The sequence below is a fragment of the Pezoporus wallicus genome, unplaced genomic scaffold, assembly GCF_028554395.1.
Source record: "Pezoporus wallicus isolate ANWC-B61680 ecotype Strahan unplaced genomic scaffold, APGP_CSIRO_Pwel_v1 contig_6658, whole genome shotgun sequence".
Classification (NCBI taxonomy): domain Eukaryota; kingdom Metazoa; phylum Chordata; class Aves; order Psittaciformes; family Psittacidae; genus Pezoporus; species Pezoporus wallicus.
This window is the reverse complement of record NW_026642312.1, coordinates 4,736,673-4,759,730: the sequence shown is the minus strand read 5'-3', so window position 1 is coordinate 4,759,730 and position 23,058 is coordinate 4,736,673. Positions and strand designations below refer to the sequence as shown.

The following is a 23,058-nucleotide window of genomic DNA, read 5'->3' as shown; positions in this document are numbered from 1 at the left end:
CTGTTGTCTCTCTTACATCCCCTTCCACAGATTTATATATTGAGAGCAAGAAAGAGAAAGAAAGCATGCTGTTGTCACCACTTTGAAAACAAACACAAAGACTAACACCTATGCTTAATAAGTCATAAGAAAATCCTATCTATCTCATTTCTACAGGGTTTTATTCCAGTGGGTCTTAAAGAGACCTCCTGCCCACAGTCCTTAAAAAGCCCTCTAAAATGTCCCTCTATTTTTCCAGAAAGGGGCAGAAGGATAATGGAAAGAAAAAGTCAATACACACTTTTCACACACAATTAATTAGAACCTACTGTAATTTGCATAAATACTCAAGCAATTAATCAAACCATAATACCCAAGTTCTGCTTTTCCTGGAGCTTTACACTCCCCTAATACAGGATATAGCACCTTTCTTCAAGCTTATTTGGCCAAGAGCTATTGGAATGTTACAAGTAAAATAATACAATGTGAAATGAACTCTCCCATCAACTCAATGTGTGTTTATATGTGATCAAAAATAAGCCTGGATCTACTTATACTCCCAGATGAAGTCAGCTGGAATTGTGCCACCAACTTCCATTCATGAAGGACCGTCTTAGACTTCTCTGGTCAAGACTCTGTTTTAATATCTATGAAAAACATTGCACATTTTGACGTCATACAAAAAACAACAGTAATAACAGTAAGCCAGCCTTGCATAAAACCATAAAATGTTTAAAATAAATATTTTAAGACCTGCTTGAATAAGAGAGGGTACTGAATACTATATAGTGTTTGTGATCACCCGCAGCATCATATCCAGGATACAAGGTTTATACTAATTATAGGTTCTGGATGAATGCCCACTGTATGATATGCTATTTTTACTGAGTTCTGACACATCCATCCAATGGCACATCTCCACTTCTGAAGTGGTACTGTAAGGCTATTAAAGGTTCCAGTTACCACTTGACTCAAAAACGCAGACTACTACAAAGCCCTTCCACGAAACTCTTCTTCATACTCCGATTGACTTTACATAATAGAACTTAAGAATAAATCCAAAGAAATATCTGGAAACAGTAAAACAAGCAGAGGTCAGATGGGGTGTATGTTAGTCTTCCTTCCTCCCCCCAAAATCTCTCTCATCAAAACTTGAAATAACAGTATTTTACATATATTATTGCAACTTTCAGTTCAATGCACAGGAAATTCATAGAGAAGTAGCCTTTAGCTTCTAGCTAGATTCTTCCAGGGGTTTATACCACACTAACCACACATCTGCCTCTGTCTTACTGAGTGGCAAAATAGAACCAAAAATGTAACAGACATGCTGATAAATGGATTACTGCGTACTACATAAGAACATGGATGCTGGGGACCACCACTAATCAAGTTTCAATTTAGACCCATAAGTCACTCAGAACAATGCACAATAGAGTTTTTATGTAAAGGTTTATACTACAGAGTTGTTGTCTACTTTTCCCAAGGAGGTATTTTTAACCAAGGTACAGAGTCAGCAAGTTTGGAATGAGCTTTAGCAATTAAGGTTTAAGATTTCCACCTTTCTACTGCTTCTTCCTTTACCTGCCACATTTCAACAGGCAGACTGAGACTGTTCCAAGAGGTATGTTCCATTATGACAGATCTTAATACATTTTTAATCATAGAGACTTAAATGTGAGCATGGGTTTTGGCATGCATCCTGAAGCAAACGATAAGATCTGTCTTCTGCCAAAATCTCCCATGAAGACAATGCAAATAATTAGGGGGAAATGTCAGCCAGACACAGTACATGAAGCATAAACCCCCCCTGAGAAGGCAAAAGTCTTTATTTATTAAATTAAATGCAAATTTTTCATTCTAATATATTTGATCTGTTTCTGTAGATTTTCTCAGGTATGCTTAATTAAGCACAGTCATCAACACCAACTTTGTTTGAAAGAGCAATTAATGAATATGGCACAGAAGCAGCTAAGCCCTGGAGGAGCCTCTGACATTTGTTCATCATGAAGACTGTTCATTAATTGCTCCCTTTTTTCTAAGCCTCCTAATGGTATTTTTGACACCACACTACAAGTCATTGTGACTTATCCCTCACAGCTAGTGACATCTGCAATATGTTAAGTTAATACAGCTACCTTTGAAAGATTTTCAAGAAGATATTTAAAGACGTAGGAAAAAAGGTCTGAATGTGCTGACAGTGGAATAAAGAAACTGCATCAAAATTATATATCAATATATCGATATATATTATTTATTTCAATAGATTACATATATCAAAATCTCCAAGTACAGTTTGTATTACAGAGAACTTCAGCAAAGATTTTGTATTCCATATTCACCATAATTAATGGAACTTGGCAGAAGTCCACCATGCTATTCCAACCTATTTGAACTGTGCTCTCACACCAAACTGAACCATAATGCTTCATAGGACTTCTGATGATCACAGGTTCTGAGACAATTGAGAAGATTAACTTTTTGACTGCTTCAGTAAAACCACTGCTCCCCCTTCTCTAAGAGAACAGAATAATAAAAGGTGGAGAGTAAAGAGTCTGGCTCTGGGTTATGAAGTAACAACACTGAATCAAAGATCTCTCTCCAGGAGTTAAAAAAAGGTTGTTGTCATTTCACACTTACTTCTGGAACTCAAAAGGGATAAGCAAAGCCATCCCATAAATTAAAGCACATACTCAATGTGCACTTTATAAATTTAAAAAATTAAAATTTGTTAAATCTCCATAACACATCCATAGTATCACATCATCCATAGTGGAGTTGTATGGCAATGCATGCCATAATTCACAGCAGCATGAACAGAAAGCAAATAACAAGCTGCATGGGAAGTTCATACCTGGAGAACAGCAGAAAGCAATATAGATCCACAAACCTTCAACGTGCAAGTGAAAACAGAGTCCACCCTCAGAATTGGTGACATTGTTTCAATTATCCTGACCCAATTTTCCAAAGTGAGATTCACTTTCTGTAATTCATATTATATAGCAACTCCTTCTGCCTGCCAATTATTTACATTAACACAGCCATCAAGTTTCATGCAGTTTTAATATGTGAGAAACTCTATGTTAAGCATTTCGTTAGCTAATTGCATACCTCCACATACTTAAGAAGGGTAGGACAGCAGCAGTGGATATGGTTAGCTGGAACCTTGTTTCCTGACCTAGTCCAAAAGGAGTCAGATCCTACGAACAGCCAAGGCAAAGCGAAGAGGGCAATGCTGTGACCCCAAGTAGGGTGCCGAGTGTGCAGTGGTGGAGAGAAGATGTAAAAATGTGAAACCCCTTTTTCCAATTGCCCATATCCAGTCTACTGGCTCCTACCACACTGTTCTCCTATGACATACACAGGCTCTGGTTTCCTTTAAAGCTTTCCATTCCCACCCATCCAAAACATCCTCTCCCATCTCTTGTTTCTACCAGGTGTTTCTCCCCTCTTGCCTGCTTTTTACCTCATTATCTTTACTCCATGAATGAGGCATTAATAATAATAAAAATAATAGTAATAACAACAATGACAATAATACCGCCCACCCAAACAACAGCAGGTGCCCTTCTCCATACTGAGCTTCAGGACACAAAGCAGCAGGGCAAGAAACAGAGCCACAGGGGTGCCAGCAGGCTCCTGCCAGCCTAAGCACCCCTGCCTGCCCAGAGTCCAGCAACTGCAATACACTCAATCTGGGCTACCACAATGCAATGAGTGACCTGCATGTCCTAGATGTTACAGAGGTAACATGACGCTTGGCACAGCTTCAGATGGCTAAGAGAAGGCTAAGTCTGCACACAGCTTGCTGACTTACTAGGTACGAAATTTACAACAGGTTCTCATCCTTGACGGATTAGTCAGAGAAGGATCACCAAACCACACCAGCACTGCTATTCACATCTTTTTATTTATATGCACAAAAGAAACACTTGAGAATCTCAAGAATCATTTGCTCATTAATACGTTTATTATTAACAGAATGCAGGAATACCTTGGCCTGATTTATGCAGGATGATACTTAAGGCCTATGAGAGATCTGGCAGAATTAAGTCAAATTACTAAACAATAAATCACGGGATATTGTGATTATTTTTTTTTTTTTTTCTTTAAAACATACACAGAGCATAAAGAGCTCATTTAACTATTATTGCTATACTAAAAGGTAGATAACAAACCCTGCAGAAGAATTATTTCCAAAACTTTTTGGACCATGAAGCAGTGCTAATGCCAATCCTCAATATCCCACCCCCCTTCATTTGCATTAAGAAATCTAACCTTCATTTGAGAACCCTACAAAAGCAACATAGATTGTATGTTACCTCAAGTAACTCTTTAAGACCTATCAATAACCACTTTGGGGGTTACAACTGCAGTTAGAGGTAATCGAATGGGAAATAACCTAACTGATGTAGAAGTTATAACAACTGCACTTATATCTTACACAGATTTAATCACAGCCTACAGCAAGAGTGCATGGCAATATGGTAATCAAACCAGAGGCAAACTACAAAGAAACACTTGCACATACGAAGTGTTCATCAGCTTTCAGCAAAATATATTAAAGAGTCAAACTTCCATGTACATTTTTATTACTGTAGTCCAATTAGCTTGCCACTGTTCCTGGTCCACCTAAATTAACTTCATAATTTACCTAAATTCCACTGATTCAATCGTATCTTCTGAACCCAGGCGAATCACATCATGACCTCTGCCTTTAAAAGATCCCACTGTAGTCATCATGAAGGACTCATTTAAATTACTTTTATTCATTTTTTTTCCACTCCCAAGCAAAGGTTCCTTCATTCTTCCTCCAGAATAAAGTTAAGTCTATGAATTTTAGATATTACACAATAAATATTTGACGCCAACATTTCTTTGCTCATTAAAGAGATGAGCTCTTCAGAGCTCAAAATAAAACCATCAACTATCAAAACAGTGTCCTGATCTCCATTTCAATTCACTTTGTCTTTTGGCACAATCTTATGCACTAACCAGTAGATTGAAGCTGTTACGTTCTTCCCAGTAGAAAGGCCTCTATCCTTCCACTATCATTTTGCTTGTCTGAGATGCCACAACAGCATTTTACCAAACAAACAAAGGGAGCACATGTTCTAGCAAGTACCAATGTTGGACAAACTGGAATATATCAGAAAAATGTGTGTGTACACATATAGAGAAAAAAAACATGTACACACACATGCATTCCTATATATATATACACACATATATATACACATATATATATACACATATATATATATACACACATATATATATATATATATATATATGTGTATGAACTGGAAGGTAAGGTTCATTTTGACCATGCATATAGTAAACCAGAAAACATCTATAAATGTTACTAGCAAGCAGTTCTTCAAGAAATTACAAGTGTCACAGATACATTTTGTAATTAGTATAAAGCTTTCAAATTACACTCGTTTACTGTCAGGAGGGAGCATTACTATGATCCAGTCATCTAACTAGAATGATTTTGGTCACTGGGCCCCACCCAACAATTCCTACACAGAAATTATTGCTCAAATGAGTTTTGTCTATAATAACCTACATTTAATCCTAATGCATTTGTCACACATTACTAACATATCTGTCAACACTATTTTTACTATACAGATTTGTTATACTTTATCTTTCTTTGATGTTTTAGAACCCTGAACAAACCAAACACATCACCTGCAGGACACAGGCAGCTTCCATTCAACAGGAAGGCTAGAGGGAGGCAGCTAGTGTTTCCAGCTTACTTCATGCCACACCGCATAAGACACCAGAAACCTCACTGTTTTGATGGTTCTGCAGAGAGCGACTCGCATCCTCGACTTCACATGCTTAGCTATAGCAGAATGCACTGGGAGCAATCACACCAGACAAACATGTATGGACTTTGTGTGAACACAGATTTCATCTGCAGATGCCTTGGGGCAAGGATGCTTTATTTTCATTCATTTTTGAATGGCCAGGTCTACCATCAGAAACTGATAATGGAAAACTGATGCAACAGCTTCCTCTGGTGATAAGCTCCTGGGACCAAGGGATAAGGAGTACAGTTATCAGCCTAAATGCTGTTAAAACAGTGAGAATATCTTGGGAGCTACTGCTGCAAAAAGAAGCTAAATGACAACAACATTTCAGAAGAAGATACTAATAGTTTACATACCAGTTGCCATTGGTAAGGCTGAAGACATTACTGGTTAGGTCTACTCACTGCTTCCTCCCTGGTTAGCTGCCTACAAGAGCAATTCCAAACTCTTTTCAGTCACAGTATGACGTGTAAACCTTAACAATGTAATGCTAAGTCTTATTAACTCAAATCCTTATGACTCAGTCACAAGAGCAAGACTCCTATAAACACTCCAGTTCACATAAGCATAATGCTTGTAGGACTAGATATGCAATGATAAAAGTAAACCAAGATTCTACTGTCAAGTCAAAGGGTTTTTTTTTCCTCTTCTTAATGTCTGGGGATGCAGGGTGGCATTAGAAGTACCTAAAAGACAACATGACTGCTCATTGCAGGAGCTTAGACTAGATGACCTTTGAAGGTCCCTTCTGACCCAAACTATTATATGAATCTATAAATAATATTCAGGATGAGCCAGACAGTTTTTACTAAGATTGATCAACCCAGTTACCAACTATCTCTAGATATGAATACACACACTCACAGAAACACTGTTCTTCATATGAAGATTGATTTGTGGGAAATAACCTTTTATGTGGAAGCAAGAACATTCAACACACATATAATTTCTTAAAAGGCTTAGAATGGTTTAGTCACCAAATAAACAAAAACAAAAAATAAGGGACTTGTAAAGCAACACTTCCTACAGTGCAGAAAACGGTAAGGGGAGACAAGCACCTGGCTTGTCAAGAAGTGAACCAAAGTTGCTGGTTGAAAACAGAAATCTCTAACTCCTCAGGTTTCATCTGTATTTAAGTTCTTTAGAACACATCTATGGCTACAGATAAATCTTTGAAAGTGCCAGCACGCACAGAGAGCTGGGAACATGTGTGATGTCAACTGCTCCACTCACTTCAAATGCTATTTTCAACATTTTCTGTGAAGGTAAGTTAAGCATGTGACTTGTTCCTCGCAAACAAATGTTCTTTCAGAGCAGCCCTGCGGAGAAGGACTTGGGGGTGCTGATCGATGAGAAAATGAACATGAGCCGGCTTCAGTGTGCGCTCGCAGCCCAGAAAGCCAACCATATCCTGGGCTGCATCAAAAGGAGCGTGACCAGCAGGTCGAAGGAGGTGATCCTGCCCCTCTACTCTGCTCTTGTGAGACCCCACCTGGAGTATTGTGTGCAGTTCTGGTGTCCTCAACATAAAAAAGACATGGAACTGTTGGAACAAGTCCAGAGGAGGGCCATGAGGATGATCAGGGGACTGGAGCACCTCCCGTATGAAGACAGGCTGAGAAAGTTGGGGCTGGTCAGCCTGGAGAAGAGAAGGCTGCGTGGAGACCTCATAGCAGCCTGCCAGTATCTGAAGGGGGCCTATAGGGATGCTGGGGAGGGACTCTTCATTAGGGACTGTAGTGACAGGACAAGGGGTAACAGGTTAAAACTTAAACAGGAGAAGTTTAGGTTGGATGTAAGAAGGAAATTCTTTCCTGTTAGGGTGGTGAGGCACAGGAATGGGTTGCCCAGGGAGGTTGTGAATGCTCCATCCCTGGCAGTGTTCAAGGCCAGGTTGGACGAGGCCTTGGGTGATATGATTTAGCATAAGGTGTCCCTGCCCACGGCAGGGGGGCTGGAACTAGATGATCTTAAGGCCCTTTCCAACCCTAACGATTCTATGATTCTATAAATGGAGCTCCCTATATTTGCAGTTATGCAGTTCTTGTATTTCCCCTTATTAAAATGTTAGTGATACCCCTCTGCAACCAACTAGTTCTTTTTTTAACTTTCTGGAGAAAGAATAAAATAAAATTGCAACACGGCATCTCTAAAAGCAAAGTCGAAGGACACACTTTGTCAACAGTCATCACATAAAAAGACTAATGTGTGTTTTCCCGAAAGGCAGACAGTCCATTGCAGGCAATGCTTTCATATGGATACTCAAAGGAAAATAACATATTCACTCAGGTTATTTTAAGAGCACTTTATGATTATGACTTTGAGAAACAAATATAATGACTCAAGTTAGTCTTTAAAGAATTGTTTACTTCTAGTTCAAGACTATTTTTCTTTAAACCCTGATACTGATCTCGTTGGCCTTTAGATTAAATAAATTTGCAAAACAATTTTCCCTTCCACTTACATATAAGTGAGCAAAAATGGAATTTTCTAATAAAAGCTAGTTGCAAACTCAGTTATGGAAAGGATACTGAAGGAAGAAAATGAGTCCCTCACCCCAGACAATTAATTTACAAGAGACAACAATGGCAAAAATAACAGTGCAGAAAAATCAGATGCAGAGGTCAGATCTCTATTTCTGCTGTTGTTGCTAATTACACTTTTTTTGTTGTTACCAGCAGTTAAAGGATGATGTCCAAAGTACACTTGTTTGTCTTCAATATTAAAGACTTATCTAGTGCTTCAGGTAAGGAGACTCACACTATGCACTCAGGAAAGCAAGAGGAAATAAACTGGAAAATCTTGCATGGAAAATTCAGGTGAGCCTGCAGACTCTGACTAACCTTTACAATAGCATTACATCACTGGTATAAGTCTCCAGGGCCTCGAGTAACAGCATTTTAGGTCTCACCCACAATCATTACGAGAAGCTTTTCTCCCCACCTCTTCACCTCTCGTACAACTCTAGATCTGTACACATGAACTCATGATTTTGGCATATCAATGTAGAACATAGCCATTTTAGGCTATCAGTTCCAACAGTTTGTATCAGAACGTATCAGAATCCCATTACCATTCTTCAACATAGTAAAACTGACAGACAAGCTCTGGAAGACTGAGCTCCAGTTTTTAACACGTTATTACTTTGAATTTCTCCATTTCCTGACACACTCAAGGACACTGCAATGAGGCGTTGCCTCTCACTACCTCAGTCCTCAGCAGATGAGTTTAGACTGCTGGTGAAGATGGGCATACCTCTGATCCTCAGTCCATTTGCAACCTCCACAAGAGAGCCTGTTGCTTCTTACAAAACTAACATGAACAAAAAGCTGTATGAACACGCTATAAACCACTGAGGCAAAATCCACCAGAACTCTTCTGCCAGCCCTAAATTTCATTGTTATTTGAGGAACTAATCAGAATTTTTATCTGCACAATCATCCTCCCCTGTCTTTCCTCACCTGATAATACCCATTGCACACCTGCAGTTATGCTGAGACTGTATGAGGCCTACCATCATCATCACAGCTTGACTTCACAAACAAAGATTTGGGAAGGGCTTTACCCACGCTTACTACAGGCGTGCTGATGACTAAAAAGGCCAATGTGAGATAGGATCAGTGGCCATCGGTATTTCAAAGACAAAAAGTATTAAGAGGGTCAGCTCCCTAATACTGTTTACAGACTGACTCCACATGGAGAGTTAAACTGGCACAACTAAAAGGACCCAGTAGACAACCGACTGACATAAACACCCAGAATTGCCAAGGAGGATGAGTACAGCAATACTTTCTGACTGGAACAGCATCCTCCACCTGTATCTGCCTGCCTTCAGAGAACACAGCATACAGTGGTTTTCAGGTCACAGGTAGAAACTTTTATTAAAGTAGAAGAATTAAGAGGGTTTCTGTTTGTTTGCTTGGGATTTTCTGAAGTATTTTATCAAGTGAGTCAGAATATGGATTTAAAGCATCAGAAACAAGTGCAAAAGACAACACCACCACCACCAGTCTTTATCTACTTCAGCATCACATCTACTTCATAAGGCTCATAAGGCCTACCAGGCTTATATGCCCTGAAGAGCACTATCAGGGAAGAGTCTTCTCCATTTCCTTCCAAAGCTAAAATCCCATAATTTGGCTAAATTATGAGTTTTGGCTAAACTGTAAATCTCATGTTGCATTACTGGGTCATATCACATCAGACACTAGCAGCAGTTTTGAGCACTTACTCTCTCCTGGACATTCTTATTAAGTATTTCAATATCATTGCTTAGGTTTAAAAAGCAGCAAGGAAAAGCATGCACTGGAGCAAGAGAATCTAGATAAAAATTCAAATACACACACAGGTTTTGACTGTAAAATCTAACAAAACAGCCATATAACCCTACTGCAAGTTCACGATAAGAAAGCAAACAAAACATAACAGAAAAGGATGCTAACAATCAAACTCAGATTAAGGAACATACCAGCCAATGACTGTTGAGAATCTCTTCTCACTGACTCACTTTGACTCTGACTTAGTAAAGAAACCCTAAAAGTTTGCCAGACTTTGAGACGCAGAAGGCAATACACATGACCTATTCCTCCCATAACTGGCAAGGTCTCAGGAAGTTCACTTTTATCACACAAGGTCAACAGAAAGGGCTTCATGCTGTATGTCTTCTTCCATACTGAAGTGATTCAGCAGTGCTTCTAGGACGCACTTCATAAGTAGGGGAGGTTTCCAATGCAAATGTTACTGGCCTTCCAGTGAAACCATGTCACTGAAATCATCCAGATTATATAAAAACACACACACATACAAAAACAAACAAACAAAACAAACAAAAAAAAAAACACAACAGAAGGCACCAGGAATTCTGTAGTGACATTATGCCAGAGAAACACAATGCAGGACAACTGTCTAAACGCTATTAAAACCACAACACCAATATTCATCCTCATTCTGCATACCTTTGTCTATAGAGTTCAACTGCAGTAGAAATAAATGATTCATCAACAATCCTGCTGTGGGTCAGAAGAACGAGGCTGAAAATTATTAAGGTACTGTCTCTCTAGCTACAAGAGAGCCTTAGAGTAAACTTTATATTAAGCATCCTTAAAACCCAAGTCTAACCAGAAAGCACATTTCAATAGCATTCTGAATTTCCACCTAGACTAGCAATTCAGAGAAGGAAGGCAGCAGCAGAGAAAGCAGCTCAATTCTAAAATTCAGAGAAGTGGTGGGGAAAAGAAGATGGAAAAATGTCACAATTTGCAGCATAGCCCACATCTTCAGGCTATCCAGTTGACATTATAAGCCAATCCTGCAGCCATCATATAAGCTCCAAGTCATTTCTCACATGTATTTAGTAAAGCTTGAAAAAGCAACCCAGTATAGAGAGGACAGCAGCAGGCTACATTTCAGCATTCTGAAAGTTCTTTCTGTAAGCTTCTACACCAAATAGTGCCAAGTCTGTTTCTGTTGTCAGAAATTAAGATCCAACAATTCTAAGGTATACTGGAGCTCAGGGATACAACCTGATTTAAAAATTGGAAAATGAAAATCTCTATTACCTTGCTATCACACAAGAAATTTCAGAACATATATAAGATAATTAGGAAGAAGTTCATAAATTATAGTGCAGCTGACACATCACACAGCATTTAAATTTCTTCTAAAGTCAAACTTTCAAACTGTTTGAAAATAAAAGATAACCTTTTCTGCTGAATTTTAACAGTTGATTTAAACTCAAGAATTTCACCTGCAGAGGCCTCAGTGCAGACTTTATTTACATCAATCCCAGCTTTCTGCTACTAACACTGACAAACATCAGCTCCTCCGTGAAGCTGCCTAACTTTCTAATATATACTTGGGACACAAGTAGAAATTTCTTCCCCAGAAGGCCCCCAAATAGAGATTCATTTTATTAATATATTTCCACAAAAAAATAATGAGTATGGAGATAAAGAGTTGATTTATACAGCAGACAAATGGATTGAGTCCAAGTACCTCAGGGAAGACACACATTTGAGAACAGATGCATGGACAAATCCACTGACAAAAGATTTACATGCTTTGGAATATACATTCTAGAAAAAAAAAATCAATAACAGGACGTTAATTAGACATTAACTTGGGGTCATTAACTTGGTTTACATTTGCTACCTTCCTGACAAATGTTAAGCATATGTGCTATACTTAGATGCAACCTGGCAAATTTCATAGAATCACAGAACGGTTAGGGCTGAAAGGACCTTAAGATCATCTAGCTCCAACATAATCGCGCGTATTTAGGAAGGAAACTGAAACAAAAGCCCCAACGTTTGTTTGGAAGCAGTTTGCTGTTCTAACAGCAACAGATCTAACAGCACACTGTTCCTCAGCCGCACGCCAAAGCTGTGAAGGCTCCCCAGGCTCCTGCAGGAATAGCAGAGAGCAGACTGCCACCTGTCTTTCACAGCGCACAGCAGCAACGCTGTAGCCTGGAAAGTAAAGCAAACCTAGCGCGTACGGTTGACAAATACACCTCAAAAGGGTCAGTTTGAAAAACGGTTCTAGTGTTTAACAAAAATCAGCCCACACCTTCTTTTGAAACAGTTACAGCTTCATGAAATGCATTAATAAAGAGCAAATGTCTAGTCTGTAAATTAAAACTGTTTCTGAATAGGAATGTATACACATGTCAAAGAGCATAAAAGGATGATAATGAAGAGAAACAGGCTGATTAACAGTAACCTGGAGAACTCAGCACTGACAAGAACATCTCCATAAAATGATGCTATAGAAAATTCAAAGCTCCTCCGTGCTGCTTCCTATAATTACAGGAGCAGCAGTACCAATCCATCTCAGGAGCTGTAGCAACTTTAGAACAATTACCAAACATCCAGATCATATCAAAATTTTATAAACCAGATGTTAAATGTAAAGCTAAATCACAGGTCACTGCTATTCAGAAGTCAATCATCACAACATATTAACTCATTTCTAGATACTGCTCTACATTAAATAATACAGTGTTGGATCACACACAGTCTCCTCCCCACTATCACCCGACAGTACCAGTAGGTGTGTACTACCATCAACTGATAGTAGTGGTGGTACACACCTACTACCAGCTGATAGTACTATCACTATCCACTTACATGTCCTACAGTATAGACATAACACCCAGCTCACACAGGGAGCCCTTGCAAATCAGACTGCAGCAAACGGGCTGCTTCCACTCATCCCAGGAGTTCAGCTGCTCCCTTGGCTGAATTCCTCCACACAACTTCTAGCACAGAAACTGAAGTTCACAGGAGGCTTATGTGGCATTTCTGCAGTTCATGGCTTGTAACATACATTTTACTCACTGAAAAGTAATGAGCTTCACTCAATGAAAATCCTGTATTTGTTCAAGACTACATCAACAGAAGTTAGAAGCCACGTGGTTTCCCTAAGTAGCTGGGGGAAAATAAAAAAGAAACCCACACAACTTTCTCCTGAAAACAGCAGCAATACCTAGTTACCACCCTTTGCATCCCTGCCCAACAGGAAATGAGTACAGCAAACCCGATATAACCAAAGTTTATGGATCATTACAAAGTGCACAAGCACTCCTACTACCTCTAAGTATTTTAAGAAATCAGCATTGGTTAAAGATTAAAAGAAATGAGACACTACAGCTATTAATGCCTACAGCTTCCTCAACCAAAACAAAACTGTTACAACATCCCAAGGAGTACGCAGTACAGTTTAAAAGCAAGTGTTTATGCTACTTAGTTCAAAACAACCTCTTGAACAGAAAAGTAAACTGCCCCCCTCCAGAGCAAAATCTCATCTCTCAACAGGACTCCTCACAGCTGTTCAGCATTAAAATGAGAAAATGAGATGAATTCATTAGTAAATGTCATAAAGTCATATTATCAGTACCTGCTGGAGAGGAAGATGGGAACACAGCGCAAAATACAGAAGTCTACCGAAATCTAAATAACTAGACTAAGCAACATACCCCAGGCCATACCTCAGCCTTTCAAGGCAGCAATACACTTTTGATTGACTATCCATTCTATATAATGACATCACCAAGTTCAACAATTCTTGGTAAGTCAAACTTTGCTAAACTGAGTCAGTCTTACTCACCTAACAACCAGAAGACGCTGAAACCGCTGGAACCAAGATCTGACTGCAGTTTTCATTATGAAAATATCCATTTTTACTAGATGGGCTAGCATCACACCAGCTTTCCATACAAAAAAGTTCAGACCAAGAGCAGCCTGTCAGCTATCCAAAAACAGGGTCTTGAAACGCTACCTTAGGGCTGCTGAAGCCCACTATTACTGCAACTTTAACAACAGTTTTTAGATTTAGGTTGTTTTTTTTTTCACTGTAATCTCACAAATTCTAGCCATTCACGACAGTGCATGTGTATGCACAGACTTCTGCCAACAGCCCAGTCTGCTGAAGGGATGCACTGAACCTCCACACCTGTTGCTCCCCCCCCCCGGCATAATCCCGAGCAGGTTATCGTTGTCTCAATCTAATGTGCATATATAGCATCTGCAATGACACAACAAACCCTAACAGCTGTCATTTACCTGGTAAGAAATCCTCACAAAAAGATGGATTAATACAACAGACCCAGGTGTTTCCTTCTGCGTTGCTGTGGAATGGTAACTCAAACTCCTCAATTCAGAAAATGCCAAAATACGGTCACACCACAGACCGAAGCCAGTCCAGATAAGTAACTGCCACAATAAAAGTACATTAGGACTTTGGATGGTACTGCAAGAATATCCCACCGAAACCCCCACGTTTCTCAGGCAACTGCGATGCCCTTCACGCCGTTCGTCTTCTGCTCTCACCGCAAGACGAGGCAGAGCAAACTTCACTTGCCGAAGTATGACAAAACCCCTCGGAGCCACCGGCTGCCCCTCCCCGCACCCGGTGCTCAGCGAGCACAACGCACCTCACGCTCCTGGGCGAGAAAACCCTCCCGCGGTTGCGACCCCGGGGTAGGGGCGCCGGGGGAACAGCGCAACTGGAACAGTTCGGCTTTGAACCCCGCTAGAGACACTGCTGCTTCTTCTCCCGAGCAAACAGCACCGTCTTCGGGGAGAACGACCGCCCGTTCTGAAAAGCTCGGTGGGCTCTCGGGGGCGGGGCGGCAATGCCCGAAGCAGACTCCCACCGCCCGCAGCGCTCCCCGGCACCGCTTCGCCTCGCCCCCAGCTCCCCCTGCCGGCACCCTGCCGCTCCGGCGGCCGAGACCCCAACCAGCTCCCTCTCCCCCCACCGGCTTGCCCCGGCGCAGCCCCGAGGAGCCCACGGGAGGCGGCCCCGGGGTGGGAGAAGACGGCCGGGAACACGCCATCCCCCCCCCCCCCCCCCCCCCCCTCAGCGCCGCTCTCTGAACACCGCCCCGAGCATGAGCACCGCGCGGGGGGAGAGGGACCAGGGAGGACGGGGGTTACCTGCAGGCACCGTAGGGCCGCCGGGCGCGGTGATGCCCCGCTCCCGGCGCGGTGCCGCCGCCTCACGCCGCCATGGCCGCAGCCCCGCCGAGCCGCCCGCGCCCCGCTCTCTCCCACCAAGTTTGCGGCGCGGCAGCTGCGCGCCTCGGCCGGACCCAGCGCCCAGCCGCGGAGGCGGGGCAGCGGCAGCCGGGGCGGCCGCCCGCTCCCGGGGGTGTGCGAGTCGGGTCCAGTCGTCGCGCTGCCCGCAGCCGCTCCCCGGGCTGGGGTGATGAGCTCGCATTACTCCCTTCCCTCCCCTGCGCTCCCCCCTCCGGGCCAGCAAAGAAGTTGCCAGTGGTTCAGATATTTGCGTTTCGGGTTTGTTTTTTTTTATTTTATTATTTTGGGGTTTGTTTGCTTGGGGGTTTTTGTTTGTTGGTTGTGGTTTTTTCCCTTCTCGCGTCACAAAAATCACGACCTGAGGCTTCTCCTCCCGATCAGATCTGAGCAGCGGCGCCCCAGCGCCAGCACAACTAAGCACAACAAATCCTGCCGAACTGCAGCAGCGACAGCGGGAGGGAGGGAGGAAGGAAACAGTGGGAAAGCAGCGGGCGAGAGCCAGAGCTGGGGTACTGGTGCTGGGGTAGTGGTGCTGGGGTACGCAGGGCCCCCCGCGGGATGAGACGCAGCAGGTAGAGGAGACGAGGGAGAGCTGGGCGCCGGCGGCTGCAGGGGCTGCCCCGGGGTAGGAGAGGCACGGGAGTACCTCAGGAGTGTCCGGCCGTGCCGAGCTGCGCTGCCGGCTCCCCGCACACGCGATCCTCCCCGCACACCGTGCCCCCTTCCCGCGCCGGGAGCCGACGAGGCAAATCCCAGTGTTCTGGGCCCCCGGGACCAGCCTGGAGCCGAGCACCGACGGCCCAGTCCTGGTTCCAGTGCCTCCCCGAGAGGGAGCGCCCAGGCCCCCTGCTGTGCAGCGCTGGCATTTTTGCTACCGCTTAGAAGCCTGCGGCGTGTCCCTCTCCGCCCCCTGCCCTCCCCTCCCCGCCCTCCCCGGCACAGGATCGACGTGTCAGCCCCGAAAGTTCATGTTCGGGCCCCGGGCGAGTTCCCCGCGATGCGGCGGTCCACGGGCAGCGAGACGTGGCGCCCCGGGGCGGGGGGGGGAGGCGCCGGCACCTTCCTCAGGTACGTACGTTCGCGTTTCCGCGCTCACCCTATTTTCGACGCATGCTTTTGTGTTTAGCCAAGCCATCTGTAGCAAACCAGGAGGTTATCTGTGCGCGTACGTGTGTTGAGTTCCATCAAAGCTTCTTTTATGGCAGCATTTGCACGTTTCTACTACAAACCGCAGCAGAAACTGACTCGTGTTGTTTGCAGCAAGACCTCCACGCAGACTAAAAGCACCGAGTTTATTAAAACAAACAAAAACGTGGAACGGATCCATGCTAGAGTAATCCTATGAAAATACACTTAATTAAAACAACTAGAATCAAAACTTATCTGCAAGCCAAAATGTTGGTAATCCAAATTGCCTGAAACATCCAGCTCAAGGGAGAATGTTTCTTTGGCTGTGTTATAAAAGAAACTTGTTCAAGGAGAAACATTAATGAAAGTTTGAAACTATTATTAAAAATGAAGCTTTGGAATTTGGAGCATTCTGATTGCTTGTTAGTATTTAAAAAGAGGAAAAAAATCCCACCAAAAACCCCAACCAAACCATGAAAGCAAATACTGAAGGCCAAACTTTTTTCCATTACAGTCATGTAACCCTGACAGTCAAGGATGTTTCCATATTTGTAACAACACCACTTTATAAGACACTGATGCAAAGTATATTTATGTAGGATCACTTTCCTGTTCAATTTGCTCACTCCAGAAAATACTTGTATAGAAAATAAAATAATTTTACGCCTAAAAAGTACCATCAAACTAAATGCAGGTATGGGACAATCCCCATATATACTCCATGAACTTGCTTGGTGTGGTTTTGAGACGTATCTGTTCACATCAGCAGGTCTCATGTTTCTAACATATCTCCACCTCTGAAAATAACTTTAGACTTTATTTTAAAGAGGAGATATGCTTGTTTTTCCAGCTGCTGGAGGGGGGGGGGGGGGGTGGCAAACCGACAAAGAACCAAACATACCAACTTTTGTTACCAACAGTGACAGAACATCAAAATTTTAGTACCTGGTGTGATGGGCATTATAGCCCCCAAAAATTCCCCTGCAGTTTGGCTATGAAACAATGGGCATATATGTATAAAAAATAAAAAAAAGAATAAAAAAAAAACACCAAATAAAACAAAAAAAAACCTCTCCAAACCTGCACATTTATAGTTGTATATGATACTGGATAAATGATGTACACCCTAAGAAAAATTCCACTGGAATTACATTTTCTCTATATTATCCCCAGAGATTTTAAGTCATGCGCTTTGTGTCTCACGGAAAAACAGCAATGATGTCAATGCTTAATTCTATTTCATTTTATTTGATTTTAAGAAGCAAAAAGATGGCAAAGATATATTAAGGTGGCCATGAGATTAACCATGTTTGAAATAAAGCTACAAAATGTAATGTTATTTAATGTTGCGTGTTACTCTGCACTATGTTTTTGTGCAAAGTTAAATCAGGTAAGCTGAGTGAGTAAGACAAGCAATTGTAGGCAGCACAATGCCCAAGTGTACTCTTACAACTAGGGGCTAACATAATCTAGGAGTATTATGCTGAGAGTAGGTGAGAAAGCAAGAGGAGAAGCTCTGCTATCAGATAGGGGGAAGGAAAAAAAGGCTTCAGAGGACCAAGTCTAAATTCCATCAAGCTTTCCTTCCAAGGGAGATCTCCTCTTCCTCTGCCCTGTATTCTCCTGTCATATTTCTTAGTGTTACTAATTTGTGATTCCTCCTTCCAACACAGTAAAGCCTAGCATGTGAAGGGATGGCAGCCACATGAAAGCAGTAAGGTACTGCAGTTGGAAGAGGGAAGGCTGCGCAGCACCTTCAGGCTTTTGGCCAGTTTGGTAGGAAGCCAGATTTCAGCTCCTCCCTGTGGTGGCAGGATATAAGCAATGTTAGAAAGCAGGGAGGGGGTGGATTTCCATCTGTTTAGGTGGGAAAGCCATGGTGTAAGGGAAGGCCTGTCTTCACATTACCTATCAAAAGCACCTTGGGTATTATGTTTCCTTCATAATTTAGAAAAACAAGGCCAAATACTGTAAGTCCAAAGTTTAAGTTAGGATAAATGGAAAAAGAAAGGGGGAAAAAATGAGGGAGGGAGGAGTTAGCTTCAGTAAAACTGGACCTTGAGCTATGCTTCCGTTGTAGGCTTCACTCACTTCACAATGACAGAGTTCGAAGGCTTTATTGCCATTGCATGTTGCTTTTTTCCACTCCATTGAAAACATCAGTTATTTTTGTTTAATTCATGATAAACATGCACAGAAAAGCTTTGAAATCTCACAGTTGCCTGCTTTTGTTTTTTCAACCACATCGTCTATTACTCAGGAGAAACTCCCCTGGTGACCAGAAACTTTCCAGAGCAGAGCAGCCAGTAGCATGGTGCATATGAACAAGCTCACTTTCCTGAACCAATGCTAAAGAACAGAGAGTTTGTGCAGTCTGGTGTCTTAAATCCACCTTGCTTATGTGACCTTGCTGAGAGACCTGTTTCTCAGGTCTACAACACTGTTTTTTCCTCCTTTACCTTTGAGATACGGGAAAGTATTTGCTCTGTTGCATTTGAGTTGAGCAGGTCCTCAGCATTCCTGTCTACATTCCAAGCTTCGCTCATCACGAGCCTGCCATATTTAAATGTCAGGGACTTCTGATGTTACTATATGTAAAAATAGAAATGACGTCTTCATCCCAGGAAAGCACATGACCCAGAGGATTTAAGTTTGCCATCCACAGGTGGTTCCGGTAGGGAAGCATACATGTCTTTTTTAGTAGGGCATGCAAGGCTGTTGCTGTGTACCCCCGGTAGTGTGTAGCACCATAGGTCAGACTGAGCAAAATTTTAATTGTCTTAGCAAAAGGCACCATTGCAAGACATGCTTTAAATCACAGGGAAATAAATGCCAGCATTACAAACTCACTGCTGTTTTCTGTCAAATTATTGTCTTACATCATGTGTTGTGTTTAAAGGTTACACTGACTAGTATCTGTAATATCTGTGAATTAGGAAAAGCAAGATGAGAGTCTAAATTACTTGGCTTTCAAGAGCTAGATATTCTGATGAGTTTAAATTTACGATTTGTAATCAAAAGAGAGAATAAAGTAGTATTTATCATGGCATTTCTATGATTAAGGCTTATTTCTATGAATGCTAAGGTGATATTTTCAACACAATTATATAATATAAATAACTGTTCACTTGCATTTACAAATGTTTGAGCTGATTTTTAGTAACAGCCTCTTTCTTTTCATTGAAGACTGTGACAGATAAGGCAGTTAAAGTTGTTATATGAACCTTCAGTAAGGGCTATCTAACTTTTAAGTCCCTAAAAGTAGTCAGGCATTTGGTGAAAATGATGAATTCCTGGGTACTGATTCATGTGATATGAAAAAGCCATCCATTTCCTGATTCACCTTCATATCTCCTGCAGGAAAAAAAGAAGAATATTTTACAATTAATACCTGCAGTCAAACAATTTTTGTGTGTATGTTTTTCTATCTTTCAGCTACTTCCTGAACTGATAAATTCAAAATGAAGAGGAAGATAGGAGTAAGAACAAAGAATGCCTTGGAGAAAACCAGTCATAAAGTTTGAGAAGCAGAAGCATTAGGAAATATTGATAACTGTGGTCTCTTAAGTAGGTCAACATTTGGACTGAAATGATGAGAAGTCACAAACCTAAGACATGAGCCTTGTTACATTTGAATGTAGATTTACAGATTTTTAAATTAAAACATAATAAAAATATTTGCTTTTTTTCTTCTACTTTGGGTAATATATTCTGCTCCCTTGAACAACTTTCTTATATAGACCAGTTTAAGTTTTAATTATTTGGTTGTTAGCTCCAAGATACCTCCTCAAACTAAGCCAGGGTGTATGTTAGCAATCAGTTAGTTGCTCCTCTCTGTCTCAGGTCCATGGTCATTAATACTGGATTCCCGTATTACTACATCACCCAGAAGTACGAGGGGAATTTTGATAAAGGGTACATATATAAATATATGATCTTATAATCTTACTACTGCCAAATGGTCTGAAGCACAGGATAAAGAGCTCATCTAGTCTTCAGGCTCTTGTGCTGGCCTTTTGGGGGAAGTGTGGCCAGAGAGGGTACTTGGCCTTTCTAGAATTAGTCCATCACAGTTTTTAGAAGAAATCTTAACCAGGTGTGTAGTTCTCATACTTGGGTAACGTTCCTGTGACACTGATCTAGCATCAGGAGCCCTAAATCAAGTTACCCCATGAAAGCACACCAAGCAGGCAGTAAGCGCCAGGCAGTGAGGTGCAGGACATGAGAAGTGACAGTGCAGTCGCCCATGCAAAAGAGTTTTATAGTAAATTATCCAAGTAGGCCAACCCTTAAGTCCTTTTTACAAAGTAATTTAGCTAAATTAGAGCAAACCCCTGTGTGAACATTCTTGGTTTGCTTTGAGCATATCTTAAATCCACTAAAAAAATACATGTAAATTAAACTGAAAAGCACAGAAGAGATAAAGACTAATCGGAAAAGGATTTTCCTATAAAGTCTGACCAACTGTCTTTAATGAGGGTTCACTTACGTCTTTAGTTAAGCGCAGACAGCATATTTATGTGACCAAGATGTTGCTCACCCTCTGCCACTTCACTTTCTACAGCTCACAGTGAACACAATAAGCTAGCAGTACTTGTCAAGAGCATTTATGTAGGAAATAAGACAGTCAGGAGCTTATCAAGATGAAGAGATCATAGATCCATTTTCCCAGCCATACATTCCCTACTGGATCAGATCATTTAATAGCAGCAATAAAAATAACAAGTCCAGTTCAAGTGTTATTTTCCTTAGCTGCTCCTAGAGTTGCCTGAAAAAAAAAAAATGGAGGGTGTTATTTACAAGCAGCCTTTTCAGTCTGGAATTGTTAAAGATCAAAATGCCTAACAACTAGAAAGTGGCTATAGAAGTAGTGCTAGGCAAAGAAAAAAGATAAATCAAAACTAATGACTGTTTATCACTGAGGGGAAAGAAAAAGAAAAACCAAACAAAAAACCTGAATTTATTTGTTTTGCTGATTTTACTTAGATACTAAAACACGCACCTCACAATCTCGTCTTCTGTCCCATCATTAGTCTAACTCATGTGAGACTAGAGCAGTAGGACTGTCAGGAGGTACCTACATCATCCTACACTTGAGAGGAAGCCAAGCCCACAGCCCTGCAGTTTTTATGCATCTCTGTTGGCACTTATGTATTTAGCAACTCTGTTCTGCCTGTCTGTTCATGGTCAAACATGTAAGTGTCACATGTAGGTGAGGGAGTTTCCCCTACCAAATGTCATTTACAGTTGGTCTGTGAACTGGGGACAGAGGATATTGGTCTCCCATCATGCTGTTGTTGATACTCCCTTTTGTATCTGATCCCTGCCTCAAATCCTGCCCTTATGGTACACAGGTGTCTGCTTTTTTAAATGGGTTTCAAAAGTCATCTGTAAGCAGTGCCAAAAACCTGTGCAAAATCTGTGTTGGGCTGAACTCTCTGCAGTCAAACCTTCTGCCTTCATGTAGTGCTCTGTTCCAGAGTGATGCTTAAACAAACCAAAGGGATCCCAGCATTCCCCAAATGATTGTGAACTTTGCTGACAAAGAGTAGAGCATCTGTTTATTGCAGGCAGTCCATTTAAAAGTGCACAGCTGTTTTCCAGAAACTCTTAAAGAGATTTTTTTTTATTCAAGTATGCATAAATCAGCCTGTATTGTGACTCTCTCAGTTCTGGGTATAAGGAGTTGCCCAGAGAAGTTGTGGATGCCCAGAGAAAGTTGTGGCTGCCACATCCCTGGCAGTGTTACATGCCAGGCTGGACAGGACTTTGAGCAGCCTGGTCAAGTGGAAGGCATCCCTGTCTGTGGCAGGAAGGTTGGAACTAGATGATCTTCAAGGTCCATTTCAACCCAAACCGTTCAATGGTCCTTGATGAGCAGAAGTAGGAAGTTAGGTGATCCTAACATTTGAGTTTTCAACTTATTACCCTTAGCATTCTGCTAATGTCAGATGTTTGGTATAAGTTCCGTTATTAAATGTGTATCTTTCTTACTGCTTTTCATGGCCTGAAGCTGTTGTAATTACTGAAATTATTCAAAACAGAAGTATTGTATTCAAAATGGTTTTTATTGTTTTTCTTTATATTTTACTTTATGAATACTACTTTATTAAAAATACCCCATGTTAATTATTTGGCTGGACACATGAAAACATGTAAGAGATTTTGCTGAAGATGGGAACACCTAGCCTGAGTCAGCTCCAAGAAGCGGGAATTTGATTTTCAAAGCCTAAAGTTCCATAAAATAAGCCACATTGCAAAACACTTAGCATAAGGAGGGATGTCCAGACATGCTATGAAAAAAGATCAAGAGCTCTTTGATACAAAACTGCATTTTTTTTTGCAGTTTGTCCCAAGTCCACTTAGATTATTAAGGCTTTTTACTAGATAATGAGATGGGGGTTCATTAGAGAGACCAGGTAAGAGGAAGGAAATTTTAACTTTGTAAGTCCACCATCATGCTCTAAATGCTACTGAAAGAGACCAAGATTGTAATGTCCATGTGCCTTGGAATACCTCTTGTTTCTTAATGCACATTGTCAATTCAGAGCAGAAGCTGAGGGCTTGCAAAGGGGTTAGTGTGTGCACTG

General features: G+C 41.5%; 1 protein-coding gene, 1 long non-coding RNA gene and 1 other non-coding gene across 7 annotated transcripts in view; 2 read left to right on the top strand and 1 right to left on the bottom strand.

The window, feature by feature from the left end:
- SEMA5A (semaphorin 5A) overlaps positions 1-15,374 on the bottom strand; it is a 320,019-nt gene extending 304,645 nt beyond the window's left edge. The window contains exon 1 of one of the 5 annotated variants that reach the window (XM_057428775.1): positions 15,239-15,374. The gene's annotated coding sequence lies outside the window, so the exon portion shown is untranslated. Of the gene's footprint in view, positions 1-3,090; positions 3,228-14,733; positions 14,833-15,238 lie in introns of those variants that run through there. The other 4 variants (XM_057428779.1, XM_057428777.1, XM_057428774.1 and 1 more) reach the window with 4 other exon arrangements.
- A 782-nt stretch (positions 15,375-16,156) lies between these two features.
- LOC130609674 (uncharacterized) lies at positions 16,157-20,156 on the top strand. Its single transcript, XR_008974843.1, has 2 exons — positions 16,157-16,408; positions 19,904-20,156. It is a non-coding gene; the product is annotated as an uncharacterized LOC130609674 (long non-coding RNA).
- LOC130609681 (small nucleolar RNA SNORD123) lies at positions 19,744-19,812 on the top strand. Its single transcript, XR_008974848.1, has one exon. It is a non-coding gene; the product is annotated as a small nucleolar RNA SNORD123 (small nucleolar RNA).
- Positions 20,157-23,058: the final 2,902 nt, after the last annotated feature.